Source organism: Megalops cyprinoides, chromosome 17 (genome assembly GCF_013368585.1).
Source record: "Megalops cyprinoides isolate fMegCyp1 chromosome 17, fMegCyp1.pri, whole genome shotgun sequence".
NCBI lineage: Eukaryota > Metazoa > Chordata > Actinopteri > Elopiformes > Megalopidae > Megalops > Megalops cyprinoides.
In genome coordinates, this window is record NC_050599.1 from 22261769 (window position 1) to 22275875 (window position 14107).

At 43.6% G+C, this 14107-nt stretch overlaps 1 protein-coding gene across 1 annotated transcript in view; it reads left to right on the forward strand.

Moving 5' to 3' along the window:
* Window positions 1–1381: 1381 nt before the first annotated feature.
* The window catches only part of extl3 (exostosin-like glycosyltransferase 3), a 32829-nt gene continuing 20103 nt past the window's right edge, over window positions 1382–14107 (forward strand). Inside the window, exon 1 of the mRNA XM_036550391.1 lies at window positions 1382–1589. The gene's annotated coding sequence lies outside the window, so the exon portion shown is untranslated. The remainder of the gene's footprint in view (window positions 1590–14107) is intronic.

A 14107-nucleotide genomic window follows, 5' to 3' on the forward strand; every position in this document is an offset into this window, starting at 1 on the left:
TGCCACTAAAAGTGGTAGTGGTGGTTTGGCATACTGCTGCTTGGCAGACATAGCTGAGGGTTTGTGCTGGTTAAGCCTTTGATTTCACCAACAATCACTGGAGCACAGGTGAAATGTATCATGAAAAATGTTGCACACCACGAGTCCTACTGGTCACTAATCCAACAACATTAATCATTTGACAAAAGCCATTCTGCACTCATTTATCTTTCCCTGCCAGCTGCATGCTTGAGATTGGGGTTGGGATTGACATTTACTTTCATTTGTTTCTTTTTTATTCAGAGGAGCGTTGGCTGACTGAGGAATGACTCACTGCACATACCCCAGTACCTGCCTCTTGCTCTGGTTCAACTATACAGACATCATCTTTAAAACTTTAGCTTTAGTGTGGTCTAACTGTTCATTTATCATGTATAATATTGCTGTGATGTTGGCGCTTGTACTTTATTATAGCATGAGTTAAATTTTATATCTGTGAGAGTAATACCATGGTGTGTTTGTTATGCAATTTTCCCTTTCTTCATCTGAATTTCATATATGTCTTATTATATTCTTGGAAATATGTGTGAGGGTTATGCATGAGGAATCTCTTGTCTCTTGTAATTTGAAAGAAACATTATCTCTGGTGCAGAAAGGTTGAGAAAGGTTGGACTTTCAGTTCCCTCATTAAGAGGGTGTGGATGAAAGCATGCCTTGTCAATTCAGTGAGGGAACTCCTTTATTTAAAACTTCATTGGTCTTCATGACCCATGGGGGATTTCCCTGCTGCAAGGCAAACAGCGTGTCTTCCAACTGTTCATTAAGGCCAGACTGCTTGCTGTGCTGTCAGAAAGGCTGAGGAACACGGAGGAGACTGGAAAATGAGAGTAAAACTGAGATATCAAAGAATTTGGCACAGAATTCACCGATTGAATAACAAAATCACAAGTGCAGCCGCTGTCCTGAAAAGCATATAATCCCACAAGGAGCAAAGCAGTTTGGGCATACATGCTTCCTGTTACAATTTTATGAATAGCTCAATGCAGTGAGCGTGCTTGTCTGAGAAAGTGGAAGCACTGGTGCTATAATGGGTGAGTTTCTGATATTTTAAAAATCAGAAGGTGATTATGTTGGATTGGGAAGGGAAACAATTTTGAATACAATAAGGCATTGTTTGGAGTTCATGGTGCATGATTCTTGTGTCATTTGGGCTGCTTGGCAAAATTTTTAGAACTGACGTATCGTGCGATGCCGACCTACCTAATACACACACACATACACTACATTGTAGTTTCGCTGCTGAACACTAGATGAGGCCATCTTCTCAAAGTTGAGCGAGTCGGCCGCAAAACTACCAAAGGTACCCAGAATGCACCGGTAGCAATGTTTGCCCGAACAGCCTTTCTCCAACAATGCAGCCTTCACTGTGTGTACACGGCATGTAGCAAGCGTTATCTTCAGAACCCAGCAAAGGAATGGAGCAATATTTGAGAAGAAGAGATAAGCGATTATCATACAGATTTTGTCTCTCCAAGACGATCCGCTGAGGTCCGTTTTTGCACTCCAATTGAAAGGAACGTTTTGGATTTTTTTCTGCAAAGCAACACCGGGTAAGTAGCTAGCTAGCCGAACGAGCGTTTTGTGACTGGCTAGCTGGATAGCTAGCTAGGTAGGTAGCTGAGCGGCTAATTGGCCAGATGAGACATGTCGCCCTTTCCTTTCCCCCTTCAACCTCCCTCTCCTTAGCCATTTGCCTTCTTGGAAAAAAAGATGGCAGTGGCTATTGTAATGTCAGGCTCGCACGCTGGCGTGTTTGGTCGCCAGTGCACTTGTAACGGTGTTTAGCTTGAAATACAGCTACAAGCAAGCCACTATGATTTCTGCTCAGAGATTATAGACCAGCTTGCTAGAAATCGCTCGCTAGCTAGCCACTACAAGCCACAGCTCGTAAAGCAGTTAGCTAATAAGATACCTAGCGGGATCTCTCATTGCAGTTTTGCCGTCGTATTTTGTAGCTACCTGGCCACTGGATCGGGCTAACTTCATCGTGCTAGTGAAGCAGACTAAAGCAGTTAGCTGTCTATCGGTTCATCTTCACATAGCGCTAACAGCTATGTTGTTCATTTGGTAGATAGTTTACAGATTACTGCCTAGGGAGCAAGTAGCTAACGTTACGCTGTTCCATGCAGCGCTAACGTTACTTGAAAAAAAAATCAGCGTTTGTCGCTAAGATTGTTAGCTTGCAAGAAAGGCAAGCTAGTGTTACTCGTGCTGTCGATGAGGATACGTGTTGGTTAGCTTTCTATGTGAGAGAAATCACGTTAGCTGACTGTCTACGATTAGGAAGCAGGCTAATTCTGCTAGCATAGCTGGCTGGCCACCAGATAGAATTTGTTGTGGGGGATTTGGTATTGGGAGACTAAACTGACCACTGGCTAGCTGGTTAGTTTAATAGCTGGGCAAGGCTATGTATCTAGTTAAATAATTCATTAAGTTGAAAATTCATGTCGTTTTCTAACGTTTGGTAGGCAGCTAGACTACTTTGTAGTGGTTTCTAGCTTACTATTATCTCTTTATAGCTGAGAACCTTGGTCGGTGGACGTACAGCTAGGTAGGAGAGCTAATCTAACATTACCTTGCAAATCTACCCACTAGCTGGCGAGATAGATCACTTAATTAGCTAAATATGGCCATTGCTGAATGCATGTCGTCGTAAATTAGGTAGGTAGCAGATGAAGTTTTGTAAAGACGAAAAATGTAATTAGGTAGCTAGACTAGCTAACTGACTAATTGAAATCACTGCAGCCTGAGTCAACATGCATACAAGCTAGCTAACGTTAGCTAATTTAGAGCTTGGCACCGCTGGTGTAACTATCAGTCGCTACTTACCTACAAGCTGTACGCCCAAATAGTTTTTCTTGACACTAACGTTATATTAATGAGGTCTTTTTAAGAACAGCCCCCAAAAAACACAGTAGTGAAAGCTGTACATCAGTCATTTTTGGACTGGATTGTTGCTTAATTGCTACATGTAAGTTAAGTAATGTTCGCCAAAAAGGGTGAAATTTAAAGGCTAGTGTTTGCCATGTCTGTGTGCATTTCATAACAAGAATTTGGATACCTTTCATGTGTGGCACAGAAAATACATATGTACTTGAATACCGTCCCAATGATTCCGATTTATCAGTTTGCATATCATGCATTAGTTGGTGAAATGATTGTCGTATTGTGGCTATTGTGCTGGATTCAGGAACAAAATCTAATATTTAAAGAGGAGCACCCAATTTAGTGAAAGTCCCATCTATGTCAGTACTTAATACGGTCTAGGAGGAAATGTTTTTTAAGTGTCGAGAACAACATGGCGAACATAATTGTTCCCTGGGGCAGAATTGTTCTTCATGAGAAGCACCTGTGCAGTATGTTTGGGGTTTTGTGATCAAATGATTTTTAAAAGTTTTTTTTTTTTAATTGGAAATGTAGTCGACTGTTACAGCATTAAGTCGAGTTGCGGTAATGGGGTTCTGCCAAATTTCTAATTTTGTGAGTTTTTGAAACCATGTGGGATATATAGAAAAGGTGCCAAGAGCTAATAACAAACACACAAGGAATAAAATTTTGTATCGTGTGCTACGCAGACATGTGCATAATTGTCTTTCTCATTTGAGCGTACTACTTTCAGAACATGACTTTGTGTGCATATCTGAGCATTTCTGAAGATAGTTTCACCTAATGGGGGTGATGGGGGTATTATAAAAACAAACATAAAAGCTAATGAAACAAGCTGATTGAAACGAGTAAAACAGGAGAGCATAGGTTAGTGACGTGGGTCAGGCAAGGGATGAGGAAGAGGCAAATAATTTCTTCTGCTCTGCGTTTCTATATTTTTAGAGAAGTCATCCAATGCTGCCAGACTCACACACAAAGCAAATGGCACAGGCTTTTCAAATGAGTTTGACAGTTTGCGGCATTTGCCTCATAATGAGATCCAGAGATCGGCAAGGGGCTGTCCACGAATGCCCAGCTTCAATGTGCAAGATATCATTCAGGGTTTCCCCTACTTCTGGAGGTGTACCTCTGTTCATGCCTGCCTCTGCCGCAAATGGATTTCGTATCCACAGGACGTGGCAGTGAGCTTTTTGAAGCACTTGTCATTCGTACCGGCAAAAATCATCTTTCACTTACTGGGGGAAAGACTAGTGCACCATTTCCACCTCCGATATTGCGGCTGCAGTCGAGGATCGGTGTAACAGAAAGCCGTACGTCTTGATTTCTGGGCAGATCCATATTCCTTAGGTTATAAGATTTAGCAGTTTTGGAAATTCAAGAATTTGTTTTAAAGGTGTTAAGAAGTATGTTTCACTGCTGTGTTTGGGAGAGGCTTGCTACACAGGTTCAGTATGAAGTCCCTGGTGTTCAGCCTCTCTTTAAGCTCTGTGTCTCTATTCTAGGGTTGAAATCATCACATTTGGAAATAACTGACGACAAAAATGAAAGTGTGGAAAATCTTTTAACAAGCATATCTAAAATAGCTTACCAATGTCTGAACATACACAAATGTAAAAATAACTTCAACAAAGGAGGTTGCGTGTGAGAATTACACAAATTTATTTTCACACATATTCCATGTACTGTAGTTACAAGCAGCTTTTAATGGAGCCTCCATCAGTAAGCCCAGCACCTGTGTGATGCTGTACTGTCTAAGTGACACTGCTGGAGCAGGACATGCCAGGTTCATCTTCATGGCCTGGTTGAGCTCTAGTGCAGGGACATATTTGGCCTGCCGGAGGTAGTGGACCATGAGCAGCTCTCTGTTCTGGACACCCCCTGCCCTGCAGGAACCTCTCCAGGCAAACGAGACAATGTTCTGCCACAGAAGTGCAGAGTGCAACACAGGAGACCGCACAATGCCTTTATCACTTTCTGTCTAATGAAGGCTACTGGGACAGCCAAATTTAAATGTATTTCTCTGAGACTACTTCCCGATTACCCTCTGCATATTCTCTTCATTCTGATTTGCTGAAAACTCGGACGCTGTACATGTGTAGTTGTACATATTTACATTCTGCTTCACATTCATTCATTCATTCTTATTCTTAAGGAACAGAAAAAACCTGAGATAACAAGGGTGTTGTTTCACACCTTTGGGTGTGGTTTAACTCACAAAATGCTTAAAGTTCAGAACGGTTAGATGTCTTTCTGATGTGGCAGTTAGCCAGGAAATGCTTGATGCAGAGCGGTTTGGCATGTTGTGCAGGGTCCATTCATTCCTTCTCGCACCCTCTAACGCCTTAGCGGGCCCATGCAAGTTGGTAAAATCTGAGAGATGCCCCTCTACTGCTGTTAACGTCAGCCTCTGTGGGTCTAATTCCAACGTGCCTGAGGGAGTTGCCACGGAAGCAGTGTCTCTGATGTTGTCTCAGTACGGCTAAACATAGCTACTTTGCAGCTCTACTTTTAATATGCCACTTTATTTGGCTGGGGGGGGGGGGGGGGGGGTGGTTGGGAACGAATGACAAGGGGGAACATGAAAAGTGAAAGTGAAAAGTAAATTCCTATAATAGCTGAATTAATTATTCCGGTGTGCTTCCAACCAGTTGTGCAAACTCCTGTAATGTATATAATTGCATTTCATGTTTGCTTGAAGTTCAAACACTAGTCAAGGATAAATAATTTAGCACTGATACATAATGTAACATCACGAATCGCTGTGTAGCCGTACTTCCTGCTAGAGCCCTCTGCTGGTTAACGATTGTTTTCTCTCGCTCGCTAGAACTTCAAAGAGTTTCGGCTAATGACGCGTTGGTTTGATTTGGCACGACTCCTTGCGGTACATTATCTTAATTGCATCTTTACACGGTATCCCCATAACCGACCAGCCGGATTTCCTAAACAAGCGGCCCCTTTCCCCCCCAAAACAGAGTGCGGCCGTTAGCTCCTCGAGATGAGGGCGGGACATCGCGGACTGCATCAGGCGGCGGGACCGGCCACTTATTCCGTTTCGCCAGGACTTGTACCGGGAGCTCAGAGCAACGCGTAATCAGCGATGCGCCATCTGTTCCCGCAGGCCCGCTGAGCCGATCTGAGTCCGTTTTCAGCCGACATTAAAAGACGAGCTCCTGCACGGGGGTTTCCCGATAAGGAGCGTCACATGACGCTCTCCTAAAGCAGCGCCAGGGCGGCAAAGCCCTCAGCAGTTTAATGAAAGCAGATTGGGGGGGGGGGGGGGGGGCGCCTTGGACGTGGACTTAACTGCAAGAGGAACACGCCGCAATAAACCCCAAACACACTTTATACACACTTAGCAGAGTCACTGGGAGCGACTCCATATGAAAACGACTGCTCTCGGCCGTGACAGAACCTGGCAGCCCCTGCAATGTTACAGCTCTGCTGTGTGCAAAGCCAACTGGGGATCATTCTCACTTTATAATTTTACAAAGCTCCCCATATATACAGTACTATGTCTTTAAGATGCTATTAATTGCTGTGAAAATTTTATTCAGTCTTTTTTTCTATCTCCATTGTTGTGGCGGTCGAACTGGCTTACTGTCACATGGAAAAGATTGCTGTATAGGAGCAATTCAGGTAAACCATTTCTTCTCATGTAGTTCGTTTTAGCGCTACAGCAGTGTGTCTATTGTCTGGCTAAATGGACATAATTACGTAGAGGTGGGGAGAGAAACTCCTGCAGCATCTTTTGAAAGGGTCACATGCTGTGACAGACAAGAGATTTCAGATTTCCCAGCATCTGCGTAGCTGTGTTGTGGATGTTAAAATGTTTTGATCATGGGAAGCTTTGAGCTAAATACACAGTTTGGTTTTTCTGGGAGTGAAGGCTCCTGTTAATTAGTGGCTTTCTCAAGTAATGGGCCCACATTTCGTAAGACCTTTAAAAATGCCAAACCAATCATAAGATTTTTTTTTCTCCCCTTGTTTTTAATCGCTTTCCTTCTCTTGCCCATAGCTGTGTCATTCTGCTTAACTCCGATAGTCCCTGGTCTATGGTGGGATTTAGCTTCAGGACTGAGTGAACAAAGTGAAAGAAAACAAAAGGAAATGTTGGGTTTCTTATTCTGAGGAGCACGCTCAGTGCTCTCTCCAAATGAATGAGCTGCCGGGGATCCCAGCTCTAATGGGCTAATTCATCTGTGAGCGATGATGTCGATAGGCTAACGAACAGCCACAAAGCCTGATAATGACGCTAAAAAAATGTGTCCCATATGGGTTGGGTGTGGTAAAAATACTACATGACATACCCACATGAGTACACAATTAAGGCTACAATTTCATGAAATGTAGGTGTGCTTGAAACCTTGAAAATCACAATACAGGCGGCAAAATCTGACCAGCAAATAAAAAGTAGACATTCCTTGTTTGATTCAAAATGGTCACAGAAAAAAGCAGAAAAGAGGCTTGCTTGCTATTGTCACGTGAGAAGAGAAAGTCTAAACCCCCTCCACATGTAAGTACAGGAATTTGAAATGAAATGGGGGGAGTGTTTCTGAAATGTCCTTCAAAATCCAAATCTGCCACTGACAGGGGCAAGTTTGAAATCTGCCCAGTACCCTAAGCCCAATTGGTCACGAATAGTCTTAAATGCAGTCTGTAGTCGTATCCCTGAATCTATTTTGTCTGATTTAGAAATAAAAGACTGCTGAGAACAGGTTTGGGGTTTTTTTTTTGGCTTTTGGCAAAAAATTGTGATCAAGTGAAGCATCCATAAGCAATGCATTGCTTTGCTGAATCGGAAAATTAATTCTCTCATAGTCAGTTTTCAGAGTGGTTATCTCTAATTCAGATTTCAAATTCAGGGTAAATCCTATGTTACCGTGACTCTACATTTGGGATCTTTTCTTCCCTGAAATTTCATCATTGACGTCACTGACAGTTATAGTTTTATAACACTGGTCATCAGAAGGGATATTTCCTTGGCCATTTTCACAAATAAGGCAAAATGTCAGTAATACACACTAAAGGACTTAAAATGCATATCCTTTAAAGCATGCTTTTTAATCTTTCTAGCTTCTTATTGCACACTAATGGTTGCTGCCACGAAGGATCCACGTTTTCCTTTTATCCTCCACTGAAACAAGCAGCCGGTTTGATATTTCCCAGGGCAATTTACAGAGGCGGAATAGTGATCATCTGAAAGTATTGATTTAATATCATTGCATATCAATAATTGATATAAGCGGATGGCTGCCTCCAGGTAATTGCCAGTGATCTCGCTTGCCTGTTTGACTGTTCTCCTCTTTGTGAGGTGGTGTTGGCATCTGAAAAGGGATTAGACTTAATACAAGAGCACTTATTGTTACAGGAGTTGCAGTCCTGTAACATTTGAACTGGGATAGTCGCAAGAAGTTTGAACATTAATGGGATTTGGATGTGTGCAGCTCTTATAAGGTAGTCCTTGAACCAATATTGAATGCAATATTAATTTGAATGTTAATATAATAAGTACAGTCTTTTACTGTTTTGGTTAGCAATTTCAATACGTTCTCATGTGTCTTTATGGTCTAACACATTATAGTGAAAGCAAGTCTTATTTGTAATGAAACTTTTAGACATTTTCCCTTGTGGTTTTTGGTCGTTTTGAGATAATACGTGGTGTTTTTGTGTTTCTATGGTGTGAACGCAGTAGATGTACTTGCAGATATCTATTACAGGCCCAGTGCAGGGCAAGTTTACTCGAGCGCATGTTAAGTTGAAAGTTCCGTCTCTCTTTATGCAAGAATAGATGTATCTGGAGAGAAGGGTAAATATTTTCTGTGGCACAGACCTTTATGAGAGGGGTCTGCCTGCAGCTCAGTGTGGCTGGGCGTATCACCACGTGTGCCAACGCCGGGACGTGGATCACAGTCTCTAAAGTGCGGTCAACAGCGCTGATTCCCCCTGGGAGCCACCAGCAAATCACGCTGGCTCCTCTCCCACAATGCACTGCAGCCCAGCAGGACACACTAGGATCAACAGGCCAGCCTGACAGCTGAGAAACAATGCTTAACTGCAGGCTGAAGGCTTAACCATGGGCCAGCCTATGACACCATTGGTGTCAGTTGATTAGATTTTTAATGCAAGGTTATGATTTTGGCATATATTTTTTATAGGACTACCGCATAACATTTTAAAAAATTGCTAAGTATGCTTTTCAGTCACGAATTTCTACCAAATGATAGGGACATTTTCACTGTATTTTTGGTCCTTGTTTGTTGGGGGTGGTTGTCTTGGGTTTTTATTTAGCCAGTTCTTGTTCTATCTGCATTCAATACAGTTTATTAAATAAGGGCAAAAGTGTTCAAGACTTCAACTGGGACACACTGTCAATAATAAACGCAAAATTAAACAAGCCACTTAATTACAACGAAATGGTCATTAGCTGTTTATAATTACAATGTTTGCGTTGGGAATTTGTAGTCCTCTGGGCCCTCTTCTGGGTGCAGGCTGACTCATTTCTCATGACTGGCCTGCTTCTCGCTGTAGCTAAGCTGCCAGCTGCACTATAGTAAGAAATCCTGGTGCCTTTATGCGTGTGTGTTATAGATCAGTGCTGAGGAAGTCACGCACCAAGACCTCCGCATGCCGCTAGCCCTTGAGTTCAGGGCAGGGCTGTGTGTTACACACCCCTGTTTTATTGGTGAATGTGATTGAACAGTGCTCCTGGTTTAACTCATATCATGCTAGGTGCTATGTAGGGAATTATGTGGCCATAGAAACTGTGTGATTTCATTTAGAAATTCCCAATTCTGTCTGAAAATGGAAGTTGTGTTTATGGAGGTTAATTTCATGGAAATGTCGGGGTCCTATTTTTAGTATACCTTACAGACGGTGTGATGAAATAAGCAGTGTTTCACAGAAATATTTGTACATGATGTAAATTTTCTGGCACCTGTCTGGAATTTTTTAAATTGCTTGCGGTCCATAACTTTTTTTTTCCTAACACAGACCTGCTTTTTGGTGTCAGGCTGTCTGTAGCTTTTCTCAATTCTGAAATGGCGCTTTGCAGTGTCACCAGGTGTTTGGATACATCTGTCTCATAAACGTCTGTCAAATAAGATGCCCAGCATTCCACAAGTTCACCAACACCAATAAACATTTTGGAGGTAGCACTGGCAGTTTTTCAGCAGTGCAAAAATGCCAGAAAGCCATAATGTTTAATTTCGGCCACAACTGACGTAACTAGAAATTGTTGTTTTTCCTATCCTGTGTAGGAATGCATTAACATCAAACGGAGGTTTTATTGAAGTTTTCTTGGCTCACTCAGTCAATGGGCAGTCAGTTTTATCACTGAAGAGTCTTGCTCAGTTGGCAAGATTATTAATTCGGTGCTGTTTGTTGCAGTTTGCTTGTTGCTTGTAATTTTCAAGGGCATTACCTGGTGTACAAGGCATCGGTTTATTTCTTGTAAAATGTTCAGTTTGTTTCTTATGGAGTCACTTTGCTCTCATGGGGCAGTGGTGGCCACTTACTGCACCTTGGCAACAGAATCTTTTCCCCTCCGTATTTGTATGTTTAACCTAACCTAAGGCAGGCGAGAAACCCTGGCAGGCCTCCTGCAACATGGAACAAGCGCCATGTTTCATTTTTCTGTCATCATTTCGTGCTTGAAGTTCAGAGTCTTCATGGCGTCACAGACTTCATATCCACACTCTGTGTCTAACTCCTAGCCTCGCACCATGGCTTTCTCTCAGACCCGTCCATCTCGACTCACATCCACGGCCGAATGTTCTCTGCCCGCGTTCGCAGGGATGGGCTGCGTTCCACCCGCTGAGAAAGACGGCTGTCCTCTCCCGGTTATCTCAGACCATTACTCTCCTCCCGCGGAGGAGATGGGCTTCACTGAGCAGGGCCCCACTGGGACCAATCTAAGCACAGACCAATCAGATGAGATGCAGCTCTGTGGGTTGCTTCAGTGTCTTATTACAGATGCTGTTGCGATGATCATTTGGAGCAGCGCACAAAGAAGATTCCACCACAGTGATGGGAAGTGAGAGACTGTTTGCACGCTTCGTTTGGAAGGGTACGCCCTGTCACCGAAAATCATCCCTGCGATTCTCTCGGTCTGTCAGCAGATTCTGAATAATGAATTAATAAAAATGAATCCCTTTTATAGCCCTGTGTTGAAGTATTACAGCAATGTAGTCAAAACACGTTTCTGAAATGTCATTTTTCAATTGTGGTAGTGTTTGGTATAGTGTAATGTGTTGTGATGTATGGTTGCAGGTGAGCTGTACAAGATGTTGGAAATGTTAATGTAGCATCGAGCTAATTGGCAGTCATTCAGCTGATCTTTAAATGCCTGGAGCAATGCCTTGATCACATCTATTTTACAGCTGAGATATCAGTACACTTAATATCTTCCAGATATTGATTGGTGTTATGTTTTACATGGGCTGGAACCTTGCCAAATTGGGAAACCACTGACCATGTAAAAGTCTTAATGATCTATTAATGCACCATTTTATTTATTGCATAGTAACCATCAATAAAAGTGCGCACATGGCTTATTTGTATGAGAGGTGTTTTGGCCACTTATAACCCTGGAACATTACCTTGCATCACGGTTCCACTGCCCGAGCAGTTAACAGTGTTTGTGCAGTGAACTGCGGTATTATTGGTTCAATTGAGTAATGTAAAACTACATCTAAAGGGCACAAAGCTGTAATTGGCTGGGAAGGTGACAGTAAATGGGTTTTCCCTGTCAGTGAGGTAAATGAGGTGCTACATGCGTGACTGCAGAGTTAGCATTTAGCCAGGGGTGGTTTTTCCAAACATGGTCTGTATGTTTTTTTTTTTGTCAGTTGAATTTAAAGTAAGTAAATATAATTTAATGAAGTTGGTGTGTTCAAAAAAAAAAAAAAAAGAACTAAACGGGTGAATTTTTTTGTGAAACTGTAAGGGTACCTGTCTCTCACGCTTGGCGTGAAATGACCCATTACTGTGAAGGGGATGGTGTAAGCACCGTGTCATAGCAGGACTGTGGCCTGATACAGCACAAACGCATGGGGGTTTAATCTCTGCAGTATTACCTGTCTGCACACCCGTGTCCACTGTGACCTTGGCGAATGCACGCGTTCCCTAAGAAGTTGCCCTGGACCCGACGGGCTGAGTGTTACTCTTGTTTCTGTCTCGGGTGTCTGCACGTGTGCTGGTTCGGCAGGTTAGCGTTTCCAGGACCTGCAGGCTGTTTCAGGCCTAGCTGTGAGGGACCCGGTCTGTAAAGGGATGCCCAGGCATTTTGTCCGCCACGCCCTTGAAACACGAGGTGTTTCCAGAACAGCTGTAATTTACTGTAAGAGCCTGAGGCGTGAGACATTTAAATAGAGGCTTTCACCCTTTTTTTGTGGTTCTCCACATTGTCGGGGAAGTCGGCAGGAACTATATAATTGCTACAATGTGGCTCCACCCCCCCGTGATAGCGGGTCAATTGCATTTGTTCGAACAGCTGCGCAGAATACTCAGTGGACATTTGTGTCATTTGCATATTTTTCCCGCCCTTTTTTCCCTCCCTTTCCCTCCCCCTTCATTCCTCTCCCCTTCCCCAGCTCATCCTGGACTGGCCCTCCTCCTTCCTGAGATAAATCAGGAACGCGTCGAACGCTTTTTTTTTCCATTGCAGCAGGTGATTAATTGCAGACTCTGTTTTAGCTCCCCGGCTGCAGAAACGCCACGCTGCATTCCCGCGGCACGTCTGGCCGTCAAGTTCGGCGAGAGAATGGCGCTCAAATTCAGTGAGAGAGCGGCGCGCACTCCCTCTTGCTGCGTCCCGTTCAAATATCTGGAACCTGCTGGAGAAATACTGCACCCCTGTAGTGTTTGCTAACGAATATGTCATCGCTGGCGTGTTTGTGCGGTCACCTTCTGCACCGAGCGCGTGCAGACCGGAGTCGATACGACCTTGAGTAAATTAGACTTCGTTTTCAGCTAAAAGACAGCGTGACCCAGACAGCTACGGTTTGTGGAAAAAGGACAGCGGGAGCTGTGCTGTTACTGCTGTGATTTAGTGCACTGCGTCCAAGCCCGAAGGGTAGCACCTGCCATGTAGCGTGTCTGTAGGTAGCTGACGTTAGACTGGCTGGCTAGCAACGCGTTAAGGCTGCACGTGCTTTTGGGCATGTAGCGTTGGCTTGCAAATGTCAAGCCAGGCAGCTAGATGGCTGCCAGATCTCGCTACCTGAAATGAAAAGCGCTTGAGTCTGTGCGTTTGGCTGGTCTGTCTGAGCTCCTGAACAGTTTAACAGAATGAGCCTGTGATTGTTTATACAGAGAGCAACTGTAGGATTAAGTCCATTTTTGGGGATTTTTTCCACTTCTGTGATTTTGTGTCATGTTAGTTGGACTACAGAAATCTTTATTTTATTTTTTTTTGTTTTGGGCGGTGGGTGGGGAGACATTTGTCCCACTGGTTTTCACCTTCTTTTTTGTATTAAAAAAAAAAACAAAACATTTTATCCTGATACTGCCCCAGAGTGCTCAAAGGCAGGTTTACTCTCTTCCTTCTACATGGTAATTCAGTGCCATCGCTTGATCACATGACTCTGCCGTAGCGCTGTTCATTAAGTCTTTATTAGCTTTAATTTGGCCGATTTGGCCATTACCTCAAGGTATTGGACTGGAGTTCTTCCCCGGCATTCCTTGCTAAATCTTGGTATGCTTTCATCAGTAGCCCCTGTGTGTATCCCTGCGCTTGAAGGGACAACCAGCCCAAAGCTGAAAGCAGCAATTAAGCTCTGCTGACGTCCCCTGCTCAGCTGCAGGTTTTAGTGTCACTGACCAAGAGCGCAATCAGTAGACAAGACACAGAGTCCCATTTGTCATTGTGTCCACAGATATTAAGTAAGAAGAAACCCATTATAAGCAACACTAATTACTCTGCCGCAGTGCCTGGAAACGGACGCACGTTACAAACTGGCGGCATTGTGCTGCCGCCGAGGTCTGTCCTCCTCGTAATGAGAAGAGTTTAAAGAATGTCTTTCGCCTCCCACGAAATGCACTCCCTCTCCGCCCTGCTCCCGCTCAGCCTCATTTCTCTGCATCCAGCTGTGTGTCTGTCTGTGTATGTGTGTGCGTGTATGTGTTTGTGTGGGTCTATGGTGTGCGTGTGTGTGTTTGTGTGGGTCTATGGTGTGTGTGTCTG